Genomic DNA, 23,197 nt, shown 5'->3' on the forward strand with positions numbered 1-23,197 from the left:
ATCAAGGCCGGAAGGCCACTCGAGGATAAGGGTTAAAGAGTGTACAGTAGAAATTGGACAATATAGTAATCATTAGTAATGAAAATTCGGTAAATTTGTAAACTTATATGGAAAGGCTCATCAAAAACTTGTTTACGTTAGACTTGAAGACAACCATATTGTAGTCAGCTGGAAAGCAGGAAAATGGAAGACAATTCCATAGGCGTGCAGTTCTAAGAAATAAGCTTTGTTCATGGAATCTACATTTAGGTTTAGGCACGGATAAAGAGTGGGGGTAATTATCGATAGTGTTTCCTGTTAGACGAGTATTTCTTGTGAAAGTTTGGTGAGGAGGGACCATAGAGTTGGCAGTGGAGAGACCTAGACAGACTGCCTTGATTCATGATGCAGCAAATTTACTTGTAGCCAGTTCAACCCACTCCGGGTGAATACTGTCACATATAGTCTCAAACACTTTCTCATATCTGAAGCTATTCTCTATCTCTACAAATCTGTTGTCAGATCATATTGTAAAATTAGCAATAAATCATTTTATATTGCTGATCTCCATAGAATCGTTTTCATCCAATTTATTTCTTCATATTTATGTCTTATGATTTTCACACACACAGAGAAAAAGAAACAAACAAACAAAGCAAAAAAACAAAAAAAAACAAGGAAAAAAACAGAGTGAGTAACACTTCTCATTTAATAACCGTCATTTGATACAGATTTGGAGTTGTCTTCAACCGTCGTTCGCTCAACAATATCAGCAAGTACATCCAGTAACAAGGGGCATCATGATGTGAGTCAATTAGATTACAGTCAGTTGACATGGGGTCAACTTAACCGAGACTTGGTGGTTTGTTGTCAAACTTAGCTACAGCAACGAGAACATCCATTAATATGAAGTAAGCAAGAGAGGATGTAAGTTAATAAAACACCATTACGACTGTCAGTCCACGGAAAATTCAAATCATTTTTTTTTTTACGAGTGACAAATTAAAAAAAAAATATATATTATTGTTTTTTTTTTTTGTATTTTATTTTTTTTGGAGTCCACTGTTTGTCAGATTGTATATCCGATAATAATCAAAGGAAAAGATGGGAGAGAGTTTGGGAAGGAAAATTGTTTGGTTATGAGGCTTTGATATTTTTTTTTTTTTTTTTTTTATGATGGAAATAAATAAACGCTCACTTTTATTACTTCCACCACAACAGGATTTTTAATTGGGGGGGGGGGATTTTTTTTTTTTTTAAATTTTGTCTTGCTTTATTATTATTATTATTATTATTATTACTTCATTATATTTTAATAAGCAGTGTCCAAATGTTCATTTTATATCGACAAAGAATCAGAGTATATTCAGTGGTGCTTTGGTTAGATTAATGATGTTTGGTGTGAGTGGGGGTGGGGAGAAAGAGGCATCAATGACAATTGTCTGTCTCACGAAGAAGAACTATATTTTATTGTTGTTTGAGAATTTTTTTTTTTTCATAAGATTTCACATTATCTTTTCAAATTATCGATTTTACTTTTCAGGTATTTCTTTTTTGTTTTTTTTTTCATTCAAAAACATTTTTTTTCTTCGTGAGAGGGTTGTTTTTTTTTCTCTTTTTTATAACCTTTTTAAATATATATTCTTGTCTATATATTAAAAAATAATATTAAACTATTTAAAAATAAAAATAAATAAATAAATAAATAAAAGTAAAATACATAAAAAAAATGACCCAACAATTATACTCAGTATTTCAAAGGGATGAGCTCCCTTGGAGGAGTGGATACTTCCTTAAGGACAATTAGATTCTCTAAGATCCTCGACTGCAAGTAAATCACTAATGCAACTCTAAGTATCACCAAATTTATGAACGACTCAAGAAGAGAGAGAGAGAAAGAAAGAAAGAGAGAGAGAGATATGCAAATGTTGTTTAGGGGAAATGACAAAAATGTTCCTTTAGTTCCTGTTAGATTAAGGAATAGGTAAACATTTCCTGGTTCTTGTCCAAAATTCACCCTAACAACAAGAATACAGAAAAATCTGTATAATGTTTGCACCCATAACGAAACGAAAATATCATATTCCAAACATCATATAAATTGATCAAGTAGTTATAATTTTCAAAAAAGAAAATCAAATTTTATGAGTAACAAAAGAGCAGTTGTCTTGTCCGCCATTTTGAAAAGAATCTAAAAAAAAAATAAATAAAAAAAGACAGATAACTTGTGAGAATTATGTTGTAATGCCCACAAATTCCCTTTAATCACTTAAAAAATAATTTTCTTTATAAAAATCAAACTACTTGATCAATTTACATAATTTTTGGAATATGATATTTTCATTTTGTCACAGGTACATATATCATAAAGCCTTTTCTGTATTTTTGTTGTTTCAATATAGGGGGAGTTCTGGACCAGTACCTATTTTCTAATGATGAATGGAGATTGTAAAATGGCCAAGGATGACACAGATACACAGAGCTAATAATCTGACAGAAAACCAAACAAATTTATTGAAGGATTCTAGATTTCCCCCCTTTTTTCAGCATTAAACTCTCCTTAAGGTTGATATGGTAAAACAATTCACCCATCTTTTATTTTTAACTTGAAAATTATCTGTGCCTGTTGAGAAGACCGAGAACAGAGGATGTCGCAAAAAGAAAAAAAAAAATGAATAAAGCTGATAAATTTATATGCATTTAAAATTTGTATCTATTTTTTTAAGCAGATGTATTGAATTGATAAAAACTTTCATATTCAATGAAAATAAAAATTTCAACAGAGAAAATAAAACAACCTCTCTCCACGAGAAAAAAAATTATTTAAAAAACTTTTTTAGAGAAAAAGAATGTAAACAAATGTAAAAAGAAAACAAGATGATTTTCCATAAATGTTTGAAAGGAGTGAAGTTTGAAGAGAAACTTGCAAGAACTGGAAGAAAAGAATATGAAAACAAAAAAATCTTAATAATGATAAAAAAAAAATCAGAGATTCAATCATAAGGAATCAATTTTCAACCAAATCGAGAATTTTTTAAATTGATTATTTAATTCACTAAAAGCAAAAAAAAAAAAATGTGGAATTTACACCTGGTAAGGTGAGTTCAAGTTCTATCAAGAGTGGAGCTAATTTGGGGGCAAAAAAAGGGGGTGGACCTATAACTTGACTAATTTATAATCTTTAAAATAGTATTCATTTTCAAGAGAGTGACATTATAAGCTTTAATATTAATCATTTCGTCAACTGTAGAACTTAGAAGCAAAGTTGCATAAGCAGTCATAAAATGTTGCTAACAGAGCTCATGGAAGCCATATATGCATAGCAATATTTTAACTCAACTTAATTTTAACTAAAAATGGAAAAATGAAAAAAAAATGTTTCAGTTTTAATTAAATATTATTTTTGCTTACCTCTAATATTTCCACATAAAAAAAGCAATTTTAAAGATGTAAATAGATACATGGCTTCATGACATATTGCTACATAGATATTTAATTGCCCCCCCTCTCCTTACCACCACGAGAGGCAATATTTGGTATAGGGTTGCTTAATGGTGAAGGCTTTGGTAACTGTAGCAGCATTAAAAATTAATACCAATCTTCTTTCTTCCCTATTTGAGTCATATATATATATATATATATACATATATATATATATATACACACACACACACACACACCACACTCTCTCTCGAGGCATTATTTATCAAGGCTAAGAGCTATTCGAGTATAAGGGTTAATTGAGGCATAAAAAAATTGCCTCTTGATTCAATAAGAGAGGTGCTGCTTGAAAGAAGCAACTCCCTGAAAAAAGGGCTACTATAAAATTGTCTAGAAGCCACGGATGGCAAAGAGTCCTCCATACAAGGTGTATTCCAGGTGCCAAGCAAGTATATTGTTACCTGTATGCTAACTTCCACTGCAAGATGATTGCAGATCATTGGGACTGGACTCCTTGCAGGTTAAAGCATTAACAAAATTTCTCAATCCAAGATTATCTGAAAATCAAAATCTAGATTTGAAATTTAATTTTTATCTTGTAGGTAAAAGTGGTTTAACTCCAGGTGGATGGAAATTGTATACTTTTAATTCCTTGAAGTTTTAAAAGATAAATGAACTAAGCAAAAAAAAAAAAAAAAAAAAAAAAAAATCTTTTTATATTCCTTGTTTGAGCATTTTATTAACTAGTAAATATTGTTAATTTTTATTTTCATCATTTCAATTTCTCTTATACAGTAAGTCTTCAAAAAATGCACTCTCACTTTAACTACCTCTTGGTGCACGTTATCTGGACAACAATGCTCATCAGTCTGAACATTTGTGAATATGATTCTTCAATTACACTTGTCTTCTGCATTTGAAGCGATTCCATTTCACTCTATGTATGGTGTCTCAAAAGACATTTTTTGAGATACCTTATATATTATTATTATTTTTCTACACCTTACAATAGTTGCAAATGAAACGCAAGCTCTCAACTGCACTCGATCCTTTATTATTATCTTATTTATATAATATATATATATATGATTGCTTCATCTTTACAGATGATCGCTGTCCCACCCAACAAAACCCAGCCCCCCAGGTCATCTCACATGGCCACGCAGGTGGCTCTTCAAACTAGCAGCTGACTTACATGGCCTGAAGCAAAGATGACACAAAGTCAAGTGTCTGCACTGGGTTAACTGGACCACTCTGTGGTACAGTGTCCCTGTGCACAACTATGTGCCTCTTCAGACCAGCAGTTGACTTGCACTTTCTGCTACACACCACACATTGTCTCATCAGGTCATGGAGGTAAAGGTACATAAGGGCATCTTTTGTGTGAGTTCATGTGTATGTGTGTGTGTATATATATATATATAGTCTTTGAAGTTTTTAACCTTTGAAACTATACAAAAAAAAAAAATTTTTTATCATTCGTTAGAAAACCATCTAGTCAGTAAGTCATTTAATCACCTGCAATCACTGCATCAGATCGCTCTAGAATTTACCATAGCACTAATAATTTTTTTTTTTAAGGGATCATCAGTTGCTTACCATGAAACACTGTTTCGGAGATTTAAAAACAAAACAGCATATTACATCATGGCTCCCCAGCAGTCTTGATCAAACACCACCTCCCTTAATCTTAGGAAGAAGACATGTTACAAATATTTGATCTAATTTCCTATTCTTCATTGCATTATCTAACCTTTTCATGCTATAAAAATGAATTTCTTACCTGTGTGATTCATCAGTTTCCAAATTCAAAATGGATATATTTTTTAATTTACCAGTTTTGTATTTATAAGATTAGGATTAATCCATTTAACTACTTATCACCCCCACTATGATTAGTATTTTGTATATTTACATTCATATTTATTTAAAATTAAATATATAAAGGTTAAAAATATTTATACATTTTTTAAATGTAATTATAATTACATTTTATACATTACAAATATAGTTTTGGATTTCCTTTATTAATATAGTCTGGTTAATCTTAAACGATTCAAAAGCATCAGGATAACGAACAAATGCTTTATTTAACTTTAAATATTTTAGTTTTATCCCCACCTTGTTTTATTATCCTTATTATTAAGCCAGAAACTGGGGGTATAAAATCTATTAATTTTAAAGTAACACGAACTATTCTCAAAAACTCTGACATAATGGTTCCATAAAACATAAAAACAGAGCAGGTACTATCTTTATGCAGCATACATAATATTTGAAAGGGGAAAGCGTTTCTTTTATCAAATATTTTATAAAGAAAAATCCCATCCTCAATTTTAATATCTAAATCCAGAAATGTAGCCTGTTGTCCTATATGTTCACAATTCAATTCTAATTCCTTTGGATATATAAGATGCTTATTTTTTTTTTCGAATTCATCATTATCGCTTATACATATAACATCATCTATAAATCTCCTACACCCATTAAAGTTATGTTTTAGATATGTCAGTTTTTATTAGTGATGACATATATATATACTCGAGTCTATGTAAATACAGATTTGCCCAAAATGGTGCAGAATCCAGTCCCATTGGGATACCTATCGTTTGGATTAATATTTTATTTCCTATTTGAAAATAGCATTCTTTAATAAGATGACTTATAAGTATTTTTAAAATACCTTTAGAAACACTAGTTTTGATATTTTTATTTTTACACCAGAAAGCTTTAGAGTTTGAAAAGTCTATATATTTACCTTTTCCACCTTCAAAAGCTAAATCTACAGTATCATTTAATTCTTTTATAAGTTTTTCGTGCAGAATTTTAGTATATAGCATACTAAAATCATAAGTAGCTATAGATTTTGCTTTTATTTTGGAATTTATTTTATCTAATTTTTCTTTCACTGGTTGGGAATTATTTACTACCCAAAATAGATTTATATTACTATAGAATTTTCTTTTCAGGTGAAAATTATTTATTTGATTTATAATTAATTTAAATATTTTAGATATAGCTTTACTAATATATATATATATATGCAATTAGATTATAAAAGACTATATGTCAAGCTCAATAATATTAAGACTATATCTTTATCAAGATAGAAAAAGCTCAATAATATTAAGACTATATCTTTATCAAGATAGAAAAAGCTCAATAATATTAAGAGGAGCAATCTCATATACTTATCTCCCCCTTCCTAGTTATATTATTTATAAAGATTTTTTTTTTCTCGCAGGTCGCTACCTTATACTTTATACCTACTTTTAATATTTCTTATTCATTCTCATTTCCAATCTAAATGATTAAGTCAGTTTCTATTAATCTATATTTACATCTTGTATATTTTTGGCCCTTTTCTTCAAATGAAAAGCATTTAGCTTCGAAATAGCATGGCCTAAAGAGGTTCCTTTTTTCTTCTTTCTCTCTTTTACGTCTCCTTATTATTCTGATGTTATAATAAAGTTATATGTAACTTATTATTTATCTTTTACTTACATATGCATATATATATGATGATTCGTATTTAAAAAGTTGGCATCTGAAGAATCGTCTTAAAATTTCTCCATTTCTTCATTCCATGCACAATTTATCTATCTTTTTATAATAATATTTTGAAGTCACTTTTTTTTTCTTTGTACCCATTTGTGAATTATTTCACAGAATTCTGCCTTTTGAATGACATCGAATAATTTTCCAGTAACGCGATTCCTTTGGATTTTTACTTCTGGATACGAAACTTTAATCAACTTTTCTTGGATTTTACCGTTATTGGATATTCTACTCTTCAACCCGACCATCCATTAACGTGAAATCATTTTTCTTTTTTTTTTCCCATTCCCTCTGTTTCACTACTTTTTAACATTTACCATGTAAGCTCTATGGCTTACTTGTAGTTTCATTAAATACTTTGCAAGCAAAATCCGATTCCGCATTTTGCTAACTCCTATCCTCTGATGAGAAGGAAAGTATTTCTTTTGAAACTCTGCAGATTGAGGACGATCAACTTCTTTTGTGTTTCCTTTTTGGAAATTAAATATGTTTTTAACTCTTCTTAAAGTGTTTTTAGCATATCTTATTAATTCTTTGTTCGTATTATAAGCTCTATTTCCTATTTGGTTTTATTGAGCTTTTACATCTAGTTAGCATTACTTTATAAATATTAAGTCTTTAATATTTATAGTATATTTTAAGTTTGCTATTTCAGATTATCTTGGTAAACTTAATAGTAATTCTTATTTCACACACACACACACATATATATATATATATATATATATATATATATGAGTACTTAAAATTAAAATATTAAAAGAATATATAAATATTTATATATTAATCTGATTTTGATGAAAATGGTCAATACTCGAGAACAATAAACGTTTGTAAATCATGATTTACACAATTTTAATTCTCCTCACATAGACTAATTTAGGGATCGACCATAGTTGAGGGCAACACATAGGCTCGTTTTACATTCACTACTACAGAGATGTAGGGGAGGATGTTACTCTATTACTCCACTTATCCTTGATTATCTTATAATGTTAACTCTTTATCCAAGTGGTATTAAGTAACATTCTTCGGTATGACTCAACAAGAATTGATACCCAGTCTCCTGGACAATTAGCGCCTACTCAAACAACTACATCAACTATTAAGTTATTAAGAAACTCCTTTTTGAGACAGCACCGTCTAAATGAGTCGTAATTTATATCATATCCTAAAACCTTCACAAATGAGAAAGTATTCAAGGAATAAGTCTTACAAGAATAACACAGTGATTGCTCTACTAGCATTTCACTCTCAACCAATTGACCGAAAAATAGCTCAGACATGAGACAGCGGCTGAATTATCACATTCATTTTCTAACGTTACTTCTTTCAGCTTGGAGTCTTCCCTCTAACGTAACAATTCATACAAAGAGTTACAACCTGCTCCTTTTTACTGTTGCTAAAGAGCGAAGGTCTGATATCTGATCCAGTAGTGTGGACTTATTTGGAAATAATGTTGGAAAATGTATTGAGTTTTTTTTATGGATTATTTTAAAGTGCAGACAAAGCAGGAGAAAGGAAGGAGTGTTTTTTTTTTTTTTTTTGTGGGAGTGAAAACTGACTCAAAATAGAACTTACATCTGGGCAGGGAAACAGAATTTAATTTGTTCAGAATTAAGGCCCAACTTTCAGTTTTATCAGAAGCAAATCGTTTTCCAAATGAATCCAAACATGTTATTTACTTACACACGCACATATACATAACAATGTGTGTGTGTGTGTAAATATTTAACCGATAAACTCTTAAACTATTGGTCACATAACACCAAAATTAACAGGAAATAGTAATCATACACCAAGAATTGTTTATATCGAGTAAAATCTTTGTGTGGATGGATAAATAACGCATACAAACATATATGAGCAAGTTGTAATGTAAAAATCTTCATTTCAATTTGCCAACATATTTTTACTTCTTTCTGCGCATGCCCAAATTCAATTCATTTCTTCAAATTATTTAATATTAAATTTTTCTTACCTATCTCTCGATAGCTACATCGGTGGGAGACCTGGCTAGAGCACTAAATGTTTTTGTTTCGATTCTAGCTGATGGCACCCAAATCATTTTCTTTTTTCTTTTTTTTTTTTTTTTTACTTTTGAAATCAGTACTATATATTAGTTACAATATATAATTCAATAAAGAATTGGCTCTGTAATAATAAATAGGAAATTTGCAGGAATAAAAATATATTTGATCATATTTTATGACCCCCTCAAGACTGCACCCTCCTCTACTAGTGTGTGTGTGTATATATATTAAATAAGTTCAAATGTATTGAACCAAAAGAACAATATTTTTTTCAAAAGTGCTCAATAAATAGATAGAGCTATTATAAGTGAAATCATATAAAGATCAGGAAAAAAAAAAAAAACTATGCAGATTAATCAACGTTTCAACGAAGCTAATTGTCTCATCAGAGGTTTAACAATGACTAAAAATAATTAAATATACGATTATTTTTAAATTATTGAACCCTGGATGAGATGCTTAACATCGTCGAAATGTTGATAAATCAACATAGGATTTTTATGATGTTTACATAATTTCACTTATATATATATATATATATATATATATATATATATATATATATATATATATATATATATATATGACTCACACTGAAGAAGACCAAAGGATCAATAAAAAATTATGTGCTTTTGAAAGAAACATTTTTGTTTTCTTTCGAAAGATTTTTTTGTATCCCTACACATCAACACATAGGAAATAAATACAGAAAAGATATAAACATTTATATATTTTTCATATTCATTTTTATCCATACATATTTGTGTGTGTGTATATATATATATTTCTATGTAAAATTTGTATGCATGTGTATTTATATATTTCATGTGTATACATATGCATACGTATCTGTATGTTTTCCCTCTCTACATAAATTTAAATCTCTTATACCCTTACATTATATATATATATATATATATATATATATATATATATATATATTCCCCCAAATTCACAGATCTTCTGTTATGTGCCACTTTCTTCTTTTCTTGCTCTCTTGATAAAGTCTTCACAATAGTGGGCAAAACGTTGAGTTTTTAGGTCTTCACTATTTTCATTTTTAATTTGCATGTGCATATGTTGGATGATGTGGTATTTTGATTTGTACTGCATGAATTTAATAACTGTCATTTTTAAATCTCCAAAACGGTTACATGGTAAACAGCTGATGATTCCACTTTTCTATTTCACGATTTAGTATTAAGTTCCTTCCTTATGATTCATGACTGATAGAGTTTGGCCTCCATTTTAGTGTTTTGTGAATTTTCCAGTAGTAAAAGTTTGCTTATACAAGTTCTAAGTTTACAATATGCAAATTTAGTTAGTATTCCTAAAAGACTGTAGATTAGTGTTAGTATAGTATTGCTGTCACTAGGAATACAAAAGAGGGGAATGCTTCCGTATTGTTAGCAATGAGGTTCTTTCTGTGGATGGCGTTTCTTGTAGATGGCCTATATAAATTGTGTTTTTTTTACTTGCATTTTTAATGTTTTATTTTTTCTCTCTCAATGTATAAATGACTAAGAGTTTTTTTTTTTTTTAAATCTATAATATAAATCTTATCTGTCTGTTTAAATGTATGTATATATGTATGTTTGTATGTCTCGCAAAAACTTTCGACAGAGGCAACGGATTTTCACAAGATTACTATCATTTTGAAGTGCGACCCTTCGGATGACAAATATCGAAAAATTGGCTAAAAATATTAATTCCTTCACCCTCAACTGGGCACTTTTCTACAGGGAGGGGTCGCATTTTTCGCCTATATTTTCAAAAGTCATCCCCTCTTTACAATTGACTAGCCTTAATTTAAACATTTGTCACTCCCAGTTTAGCGATGGGCGCAACAACAAAGATGTAATTTTTTTTTTTTTTTTCACATTCTTTTCCTCCTTCACAGTACGGGTTCGAGCCTGCCTGCCTACTAGCACTTTTTTTTTGTTTTTTTTTTACCTCACACATTCAAACACCCGGGCTAATATATATATATATACATATATAGTATCTGGGGCGAATTTAAAACCACTGGGCGAGATATAGCCTCAGTTTTCATCAAGGCATGCATCTAGAAAAAGGAAAACTGATGTAAAAACCCGAGGTCTACTCTCTGCTTTGTCATGTGATCTGACTGAGGTTATCATGGTTTCAAAAAGTTGGGATGGTCCTACACAAAGTCTTCATCACTTTAAACAAATTCCTTGCATGGATTTTGGACAACTAAGTGATCTGCACTTTATACTTCTGAATGTGACAAGAGACTCCATTTAGATATACATATAATTCAAAACTTGTGCAGGAATGTTGACTACTTTGCTAGCAATCAGACTTCAAATCTTAGTCTATAACACTCACCACGTCTAATTACACTGAAGAACTGTAATATGATGAAACAGCTGTCTGTGGATGACATATATATATATATATATATATATATATATATATATATATATATATATATATATATACACACACACACACTGGAATAAACATCTGTTAATAAAAAAAAAATTAATATTACAATGATGACCAGCAGAAGTTTGAAGCATTGATATAATTTAAAATTTGTTTGATATATTTTCAAATTTAATCGACTTTTTGGACTTTATTATAGTCAACTCCCGTATCGGATTACAATGTTTATTGTTTAGATCTTACGGAGCACTAATTCATCATTTGTTTGCTGTGTTCAAATTTAACTGATTTTTTAAAACTATTTTTATTTCAATTCAACTGATTTTTTAAAACTATTTTTATTTCAAGTCATTCAGATTTTTTTTTTTTTTTTTTTTGATATTACAAAGTACAACTAATTAATTATTAGATTTTTAGTTTCACTTTAATTCTATTGAAATTGACTTTTGGTTTACAAAAGGTTTATGTATATTTTGAAATTTATGCTAATCAGGGATACATTTTTTTTTTACTAATACTAATGTTTATCCTCTAATAAAAAGAGTTTATCTTTGAAAATCTATGAGTTAAGGATTTTCTTTATGATTCCTTCTTTGAATTTTTGTAGCTTAATAAATATTGTAACTTGTTCAATTTTTATTTTCATCATCATAATCATATATATATATATTATGTTTTTAATTTATATATTAGTGAAATAGTAACTGGATTGTGTCTACATTTTGTTATTGGGGTAGTGGGAGTGTCCATTGGAGAGCTATGAGTTTAACAGCTGTCCTCTTTGTAAATCTCTGAAACAGCTATATGATAAATAGCTGATGATCCCCATTTTCTATTTAACAATTTAAGTTATTTGTACTATTTTGTCGCTGTTATATAGTTGAATTCCCCTTTTATAATTGTGAATTTTCTAGCGGTAAGAGCTTATGCAAGTGCTAAGCCTGCAATATATTGAATTTAGTATTACTAGGATTTTAAAAAATTTTGTTTTTCTTTTTATACAACGCTCACAGATTTTTTTAAGATAAACATAAACACGCAAATTATAATACAAAATGTTAAGACATTCCTCGAATCAATTTAATTTAATCAGTGATATATTTTTTTACTAATCTTTATCCTCTGATGAAAAGAGCCTATCTTTGAAAAATCATTGATTTTTCTTTATTATAATTCTTTGTTTGAATTTTTGATGGATTAATAAATATTGTGATTTATTCAATTTTTATCATCATCAATTTTTCTTATATATATATATATATATATATATATATATATATATACAACACAAATTATAACGAAAAGTTGTAAAAAGATATTCATTGAATCAAGTCAACTTAATGAATCAGTCCGATAAAATGTGGTTATATATGTGTGTTCGTGCATTTATTGGATGGTGTGTCTGTGTGCATATATATATATATATATATATATATATATATATATATATATATATATATACACACATAGTGTTTGCATGCGTGTGAACGAAGGACATTTGTTTGTAGTTCACAGTTTTATTCATACTTTTTATCAATTCCAGTAATTACTTGTTCAGCAAACTCGATAACTGCAAACAATATGGAAAATCACTTGAGAACAATGAAAGCAGACATCTTGTTTTGTGGAAAAAAAAAAAAAATAACAAAAAAACAAATACAAATATTCATGGAAAATGTACATTTTGGTGAGGACTGATCATTTCCTGAATATATAAAAAAGTAAAACATTTTTTTTTTAATCTCCCTTTCTTTTATGGATAGGGGAAGAGAAGTGAATATTTCAAATACAGTTTCCAAAGTTCCTTTGTAGTGGTGAGGGCCCAAGAATCAGATACAAAAGCGCTAGGAGTGGTTGATGACTTCAGAAGAAAAAGTGTTTGATTTTTGTATTTCTCTCTTTAAAGATTTTTTTCTTTTTTTTTTAATAATAGTTATCAGCAGAGTTGCTTTTGTTGGCAACCATCTTTGAAACAGTGAATTGATGACTTTAGTCACCAAAAGGACTTCAAAACAACAACAAAAAAAAAAATGGCATTCTGATATTAAAAAAATGGAAATGAATTGTTTTATTATTTGGTTTAAGTAAGTCTTAAACCAACTGAGGGGAACCGAAAAACACACAAACTCACACATTCATATACAAATATATATATATATATATATATATATATATATATATATATATATATATATATATATATATATATATATATATATATATAAATAAAGAGAGAGAGGATTAATTTAGGCTTATTACAGGGTAATAAGTTGTTGGTATATATCCATTCTGAAAATGCTCAATGCTAAGTTGTTTTTTTTACACAGTTGGTTATATGTATGTAGTTTGTTTGCCTAACATCAACAAATTGAGGTTTTAGGTTGTACGACCTACTCAGAATTTGACAGAATAGCAGTTATGAGTGGGTCATGCGGACCGAAAACTTGACTTATCAATGCAAGCAAAATTATATATGGATAAAATCCAATGAAATGTAGAAAAAAAGGAAGGCAAAAACACTGATAAACCAAATGATACAATATAATCAGTTCCAATGGTGGGATTTTATATTTAGTCCTGATTATGAAACGACTTTATCAGAAGAATGACAAACATTTGAAGGAAGGAGAAAAAAAATAAAATAAAAAAGAATATTTTGTTCTTTTTTTTTAGAATTTTTTAGTGTCTTCTGTCTCTCTTTCCTTCAAATATTTGTCATTTTCATAAATTTGAAAATGACCCCCCCCCACCCACCGATCATTTCTGATGAAATCGTTTAACACAGGCGAAATATAAAATTGCATCATATGAATGGATTTGATTGGATTGTTCAGTCAATTAGCTTTTTCCACTTATTTCCACACACATACATGCATACATAGATAACTATATACATATATACAGCAATCGAAAATTTATAGCCAAAATATCAAGAATTATTGTCTTTTTTGGGGGGGGGAGAATGAGAGAGAGAATTGAAAGATATGAACTAGAAGCAGACTCAACGAACTACAAGACATTCCTAAAATCCTAAAGATTTCTTTCATATTTTTAATAAACTAATGTAATCAATTTTTGTTGATCTAATAAACATGTTCATTAAAACCAGAAGACTGTGCAATTGAGAGAAGGAGAGAGTTCAAATATTTCAGATTTTTGTAAGAGAGGCAAGATAAAAAGAGACAGTTTGCATCAAGCAGAGACAGCAATCATCACATGTAAGTTTGATCATCAAAAGTTCACAGACTAAAGATATATTAAAAACTAACCTCATTTTTCTTTTTTTTTTTTTTTTTCATGAAGGTTATATTCAAAAACTCATTAAACGGTTAGTCTGGTATTGCTTAGTTCCCTGGTTTTATTTTCTTATAGATACTATACAATTTATTATTATTTTTTTTTTTAGGGGACAAATATTGGAATAGACTGACTGCAGTGATCATGGAGTGTGAAAGACTTGGCCAAGGTTCAAATAGCCTCTCTTCGGTTTGAACCTGAGTGTCGATTAAGTTAGGAATATAGCTGGAGGTTTGTCCACCCCCCCACTCCTGTTTTGTTTCATTTGTTTTTCAAAAGACTTTTTTGGTAGACTATATACACAGCCACCTTAATGTTTTGGCAGACAATAAACAGTCGCCACTTCCTACATATTCTAATACAACTGATGTAAAATCTATCATCACAAAACGTGAAAGGAATTTTGTGATAAGAATTGCTTTTGAGTTAAAATATTTTATTTGCCTTTTGTTTATTTTTTTTTATTATTATTAACACCACATTGTCATTGCCGATAAAAGATGGCTGCTACTTTATTTGACTCTTACAAATGTGTGTAGGTGCGCCCAGGGGGGGAAAAAAAACAAAAACAAAAGCAAAAAGCGTTCAGTTGTGAAGAAATCAACATAGAGGATGGTGGTTGAGAGCAGAAGGAGCAGGAAAAGTTAGCAGGATTGGAAGGGATGGTGGTGAAATCATTCAACTTTTAATTGATCTTTTTATTTTCAACAGTCAAACCAAATTTGAACAATTCCTTTTCTTATTTTATTTTTATTAATATAAAACATTTCTTAAACACCAGAGAATAAGAGTTAGAATTCATTTTTTTTATAAAAACAAATTTAAATTGCTTAAGTTATTTTAATTATACAAATTCAAACGCCCACATTTACTGATTAATGAATATAACCAAATTAAACATTTTTTTTAAAAAACTTAATTATATTCTATATATAATGCCTACATACAAGACATTTAGGAATAAACCATATAAAATCTATTATACATGGGTTTATAAATAAGCAACTTTTCAAATTAAACAATATTTAAGTACTTAAACTAAAATGTACAAAAGATTTCTAGGTAGTTTTTCGCAAATGTTACTGGGTGAAAAAGTCCAGCATTTACAGGATATGAACAAATCATTGAATTATCTCCCCTGGCTGACAACATTTCAGGCATGATTTAGTTAATTCACATTTCATTACATCTAACTTTCCAGATATATCAGTGCAAGTATTATTTTAATAAGTTTTAAACTAATTTCTCCTCATTTGAAAAAAAAAGGGGGGGGGGTGACAAATAAAGATTTGTATATTTTTTCCCTTGAATATTGCATGAAAAGTTCATTTCCAAATTCATTATTTTCAGAAGTTTATTCTGTAATAGATGACGAAGGAAAAAAAAAATTAAAAAAAAGAGATAATGCCCTTGTTTAACTGGCACTATTAAAAAAAAAGATATTTAAGAAAAGTTTTTTGCAGTTAATTTAATTGTTTAATATTATGGATGAGATATTAATTAAAGTGACATCTATGTTGAATATATTTCCTGAATGAAAAAAAAAAAAAAAAAAAAAGATTTGGATAAATTACTGAGATTATTTGAAAAGCTAATCATTGGAATAAATAAACCTAATAGATTTTTTTTTTTTGGGGGGGGGGGGGTTTATAATAGCATTTTGTCAATAAGTAATAGCAATCTGTCAGTCCATTAGCAAATCTATCACACTTGAGTATAGAATAGCATTCTGGAGGGGGGGGGGTCTGTTACACTTGAGTTTATTACATTTTGTCAATAAATCTGTCACACTTAAGTATGAAATAGCATTTGCATCAGTAAATATGTAGATCGAATGGACATATCTTATTTTAGATATATCCAAGCATCTCTATAACAGTCTCTGTCTGTCCATCCACCTATCAGATGCTTGAAATAGAAACTTAATTTCTAAATGCTCAAACTAAACGAATTCATCTAAAGAATATCCATTCCTTCCATTATATTGAGCTGTATTTTTCCTAAGCAAGACTTATCAATACAAAAAAAAATGTACAGCCATTAATAAATATCATTAACAAAAAAGAAAATTTATTGGTTGTTAATCTAATAGTCAAACTGCACTGGCTATTCTTCTTTACAGATATAAAAATTCGATTTGTTTGCAGTTAATATTTTAAAATGGAAGCTCAGTCATGCTACAAAAGGAATCGTTGTCCCCATTTCACATAGAAAATTTTAGTTTCAAACGATTTTCACTGAAGATTAAAAATACAACAACATTGAAGACTGGGGTTGAATTATTTGCCAAATTTCATACCCTGACAAACATCTATTTAAGAAAATCAGAATTTTATAGTTACGCATTTACAGAATAGCCTATAATTTTCTCCACCTTTCCCAAAGATTATCCCAGTTTACTAATACTAAACCAGTTGGAATGATAGCCACAGGAAAAAAAAAAAAAAAAATGACAATATACATCATATGTCATCTAATAAACAAACTGCACTGACTGTTTTTTTCTTTGCAAAGTTGATTTCTTTGCCGTCAATATTTTCAGATGGAAGGAGAATTGTGCATCAGAAGAAACCTGGGTGCTTGTGTAGATTGGTGATCTTTTAAACCAACACATTTCAAAAGAAAACATTATTATGTACTTACATGTCGAAATTAGTATAAATTCTAAAAATTATGAAAAATAATCCAGTAGATGTGCTAGATGTATTCCCCCCACCCCCCAAAATTATTGTTCTGTTTAAAAATGGCAGATCTTTAATTGAAGTCAAGGGTGATAAGTCAACTTGTCACACAAATCTTCCACATTAAAACATACCATAAATTTCAATAATCCGATAAATTCTGTTTTTACTTGTAATTATTTTGCCACTAGATCATTTTTTCATAATTTTTGGAATTTATACTAATTTTGACATGACATAAGTATGTAAGAATGTTTTCACCTGAAATGCGTTAGTTTAAAAGGTTAATTATCTACACAAGCACTGGAAATTATTAGTCATAAGCCCATCCTTAGCACCAGATTAAAATGTGATACGAAGGATGAGCTTCTGTAAGCAACCACAAAAAGAAAAAAAAAAAAAAAAAAAAAAAAAATTAAGCTAGCTGCAGAAGGAATGAAGGAACAAGTGAAAAAAGATTACGAAAGAGCGTTAAGTATAGGTTGTTGTTATTGCTGGTTCAATATGATCAGACTAAGCTTGTGTTAAGGAGAACTAGAGAAACTGATTTTCATTTTTTTTTTTTTTTTTTTTTTTAAATCCTTATCAAGCTTGGAGATACCTGGCATTCTTTTATTTTTATTAAAAAAATAAACATTTTCTTTTATAATTATCATCCAAATTTATTGACTATTTCTGGAGGCAGAAAATAAAAGTCAAACTCCATCCTCCACCATTTACATTAATAAGCTGCTTGAGACAAAGGGGACTTATTAGACCAAGCAGAAACACTGCCAGGAGGAAAATATAACATAGCGTCAGGTAAAAATATAATGTACGTAAAACCACTTAGAACTCAAGGGGTAAATATATTCTATCTAATGACATTCTGTCAGGAATCAGAAACAAAAATGAATCTCATAAAAATCATGGCTTGCAATCAAACTAGAATAAGGTTTCTTCAACCGATCTGAATGCAAGACTATTCACTTGATAATGTGATCCAACCCTGACTTATCAAAACCATTAAATATAGACCCCCTGCCAGACATGAAGCTCTCGGGTTTTTTGACGTACAGGATAGTTACATTTCTTCATATGGTTTTTCAGTGCTTATTCAGATTGGCACTTATAGCGGCATTTAAAATTAAAGAAAATACAAAAAAATGTTTGTATGTTGTATGTACCAGCCAGAGAATGGAGATGAAATACTCCCCAAATCATCTAATTTCATCAAGTAGTACTTTTTTTGTTTTTTATTCAAGAAAATCAAATTTTACTCTATGGACAAGGGCAAACAACCCTAATGCACGTGGAAACTCAAAATAATCATTGATTACCTCCCCTTATGTTCCTTAGAGAAACATGGTCTCGTTTGTCACTTATTGGTAAAAAAAAACCCGACAAATTTGTGTTTTGTAAATAAAAACAACTACTTGATCAATTTTTGTGATTTTTGGAATATAAAGTCTTCATTCCGTGACAAGCAGGTACAAAATAAAAGTTTTTTCTCCATTTTTGTTTATCGTTAGAAGTGTCAATCTGAATAAGCACCCATTTTTGTTATTCAGTTATCTCCCTTTCAGCGGTTTCTTGATTCTCATACATTTTTTTTATTCATTCATAAAAAAAAAGCAAACATTTTTTTCCCTCCAAAACATCACATAAGGCAAAACATGCGCGAAAAAATTCCCTGTAGAACAGAAATGGAAAGGAATATATATATATATATATATATATATATATGACTACTTCATTTAATCACATAAATTAATATACGAAAGTATAAATGTACACTTTAAGTATTTACTTCAACAGTGCTCAATACGTAGGTAGAACTAGGTAGTAAGCTATAAAATATATATGGCAATTAAGCCACACAGAATATTCTGTGTTTCACACTAGGATTCATCAGGCTTATGCATAAGCCTGATGAATCCTAGCATGGATGAAACACAAAATATTCTGTGTAGCTTAATTGCCATATATATTTTGTAACTTACTATATATATATATATATATATATATATATACACACTGTATTTTCGAGACCAAATTTAATACATTGGGAATTCCCACGAAAAAATGTCCTTGCAAAATGAAATTAAGAGCCAATTCACCCCACCCCCACCCCCTTCAGACTTTTCACATGCTCTGCAGGAAAAAAGTGCCTATCTTGCCTTCTATCGAAAAAGAAAAAAAAAAAAAAAAAGGGTCAACCTCAGTCAGGTCCCTGACAAGTATCTCAAGTTATGAATGAAAGTTGGGAATAAGATGGATGGAGAAACCATTACAAAAATCCTCACAAACGCATATCTTACTATGAACTATTTAATATATGTGTGTGTGTGTGTGTGTGTGTGTGTGTGTATTTATACAATAAGAATGCCTTTAAAATGCATTAGAAACAACAGACATGCTCTGTTGATTTAATTTAAGAAATATATATTTAAAATTGAAAGATACTCTTTCATGTTTGTCAATCCAACATGTGCAAAATCGTCACCAACTCATAGATTGTTTATGCATTAAATCTGCTTGGATCATATATTTTAAGAATGAATAAGACATTTAAAGTACAAAAGTTTAAAAGCAATGCTGATGTGAACTTTTTAATGTATGGACGTTATTCAAGATGCAATATAAAATAAAATGAATAAATCTAGTCATTTCATGTTTGTATGTACGTTATCACCTTTCACACACACACACACACACTTAAAAAAAAGAAGTGAGATCGTCAAATTAATAAAGATGTTCATTGGTATTTAATCTGATGTTACTAAGGTTAAAAAAAAATATCTGACTTTGTCCATTTTAAAATAAATTGTTCCAAAATCAAATTATGCTGACCTGCCAACTAAAAGAGTACAATTTTTTTTTTTTTTAATAAATACATTTCAGAAAAGGGACAATCGTTTTATTGATTTAAAAGAATATTTAGCTGACAATTATTTTTACGATACGAAGACAAAATTATTTATTGTAAAAAAGAATTAAATTGCTACATTTTGTAATAAATAAAGAAGACACAAATTCGTTTTGTTTATTTAAAGTATATTTAGATGACAGTGACAATCATTTTTAGGGAAGAAGAAATTTATTATTATTATTACTATTGACCCTATGAAACATTATTTTAAAAAGAAATATTCTTTTTATTATTATTATCATTATTAACATTAAATTATTCAGATTGGTGTAGAATTCATCATGGAATTTCCATTGGGTCTCAGTTATCTATATTATATTTCTCGTGGTCTCTCTGTCTGTCCATTCTACTTTTTCACAGAAACTACTGGTCTGATCGGACTGAAATTTTGTATGAACCTTTGTTATGATAAGGTGGAGTGAACCAAGTATTATGGTATTCTTATGATGCAAAGTTCGGGATTAAAAGGTATTAGTTACCACAACACCAGATTTACTCTAGAAGTTTTCACAGAAACTATTGGGCTGATCGAACTGAAATATTGTATGGACGTTTGCTATGATAAAATGCAGCAAACTAAGTATTATGGTACCCATTCAATGATTATTAGGGTTTAGTATTTAATGCAAAAATGAGCACAAATTTAACCATCAATTTGGCATAAAGCACTCATCAACAGATTATAATTATGTCCTGATTTAACAAGCTAAAAAGTTTAGTTTCTAAATTGAATCATCATTTTGATGAAGATAGATTCTGAAGTTTGCAGTCTTTCTTGGCAACTTATTACATTTCATTGATAGTTTACGTAAGTTTAAATTTGAAAATCTGCATACACATCTTTAACTTTCTACTCATTAGGTAAAATAACCTAAGTAGGTTGAAAGAACGAATCAGTAGGAATTTCAGACACATTTTTCTACATATGTTTGATTCAGTAAATGTATATATACTCCAACTGGAAAGAATTCTTTTTTAAAAATTCAATCGACAGAAGATGTCTGTTGAATACAGCATAAAAATTTAGTTATATATACATTTGTATATAAAAATCTAGTTATATATACATTTGTACATAAACATAATTTACTTATATCATTTAAAGTTTTATAGTATTTAAATTCAACAGTCATATAAGGAGATCAAATAAATAATAATCTATTCTGAAATACTGTTTGGGAGATTTAAATCTTAAAAGGAGTTTTAGAGATTAAGCCAAAAACTGTCTTTTCTCTAAATAATATTTAATAACTTCCAATTCTTTCTTTTTCTTTTTTTAATTTTTTTTCTTTTAACAAATAAGGCTTAATTTTAAAAAAATTTCTAATGTATCTGACAGTTTTGTCTTTTAGGTAATACATGATTCGACATTTAACAAAAATATGAATATTAGATTAAAATTGAAAGTTTATAAAAAATCTTTCCTAACCACCAAATCAAAAAACAAAGCTTATGTATTTGAAACATCAGAAAGTTTCACTGGATATCCTGTTGGCTTGGCAGGCCAAGAGCAGGCTCAAGGCATTCCCCCCTGAATAATAGCGATGGAGAGGTGCTTGTAGAGCCAAAAGCTTTAAAATTATCATACCTAATTCCTTGTTGGTTCAGGTTAAGTAGTAAAAACGCAAAATAGGACTTAGGCAATATTCTGCAGAGTCGTTGATTAAGAAAGAAATGGAATCAACAAAAATTAAATTTGCTTAAAAAAAAAATATCCTGAAAAAATTTAATTAAAAAAAAAAAAAAAAAAAAAAAATCAAACCGGTAAGCATCAACGAATAATCTTCATTAATTTCATTATCATTGTCCTCAAACTCCTCCTCATCATCATCATCATAAGCCTGCACCTGTTCCTATGAATGCCTATTGATGATAATTGTTGATGACAGACTTTATAAACAGCACAAAACTTTAGTATAGGGACTAGTTCGTCAAAATGTTTCAGAAGGATTAAATGGGTTTTGAGATTTTTAACAGACTTTGTAAAGACAGAGGGTAGGATGAGGTACACAAGGAGTTGGGAGATAGAGGGGAATCATAGGAGGGAATCCATTGGATACCACATCAGACAAACAAAGGTGCAAAAGAGTTTGTAGATTATATATATATATATATATATATATATATATATATATATATATATTTATTGACTTTATTTCATAGGACAAGGGAATATTTTCTTATTGATTTTTTAACAGTGCTTAAGGTTTTAAAAAAAACCTCTGGTAAATTTGCAAGTCCACCAACAGACATGACTTTATTGATTTCATATCTGCATGTTTGACAAAAGGACAAGTAAATGCAGAAGACTGAAAAAATAGACGAAAATAAGGCGCTTCTCCATGGTTGCACCCATATGAAATATTGCTGTTAAAAAGAAAATAAGAAATCTTTATGAAGTACTTACTAATGATGAAAAAAGAATATTGTTCACCAAAATTCATGAAAATTAATCAAGTAATTTTGTTTTCATTTACGAAATTCTATTTTTAATCCGTAGCTGGAATTTTGTTGTCATTATGAATTTCGTTATTCTTTAACTCCCTTTCTTTGTAAAGAGAGATTTAAAATGGCATCAAATCAGAAAACAACGACAAAAAAAAAAAAAAAAACATTAATATTAATAATTTCTTTTTTTATTTATTAAACATCTACTGGATAATTTTCTGTAAATTCTGGTGTACGCTGATATTTTTCAATAAAAACTAAGTATTTCATAAAATTATTTTATTTATTTATAAGTGCAAAATTTCATGTCAGTGTAAGCATGGAGAAGCACCAGAAATCAAGTATGACAAATACTTATCTGACAGTATTTTTGTGGTTTTTAATTTAAAAAATTTTCTTTTTTTTATTTTTAACTTTTACTTTACCCCAATGTGGCC

General features: G+C 29.1%; 1 protein-coding gene across 28 annotated transcripts in view; it reads right to left on the reverse strand.

Moving 5' to 3' along the window:
- Positions 1-667: 667 nt before the first annotated feature.
- Positions 668-23,197, reverse strand: part of LOC145239774 (rho GTPase-activating protein 39-like) — a 1,121,368-nt gene continuing 1,098,838 nt past the window's right edge. For all 28 annotated transcript variants that reach the window (XM_080103220.1, XM_080103221.1, XM_080103223.1 and 25 more), the window contains one exon: positions 668-23,197. This exon is cut by the window's right edge and continues 5,118 nt beyond it. The gene's annotated coding sequence lies outside the window, so the exon portion shown is untranslated.

Source organism: Euprymna scolopes, chromosome 19 (assembly GCF_053919585.1).
Source record: "Euprymna scolopes isolate OS-2025 chromosome 19, ASM5391958v1, whole genome shotgun sequence".
NCBI lineage: Eukaryota > Metazoa > Mollusca > Cephalopoda > Sepiida > Sepiolidae > Euprymna > Euprymna scolopes.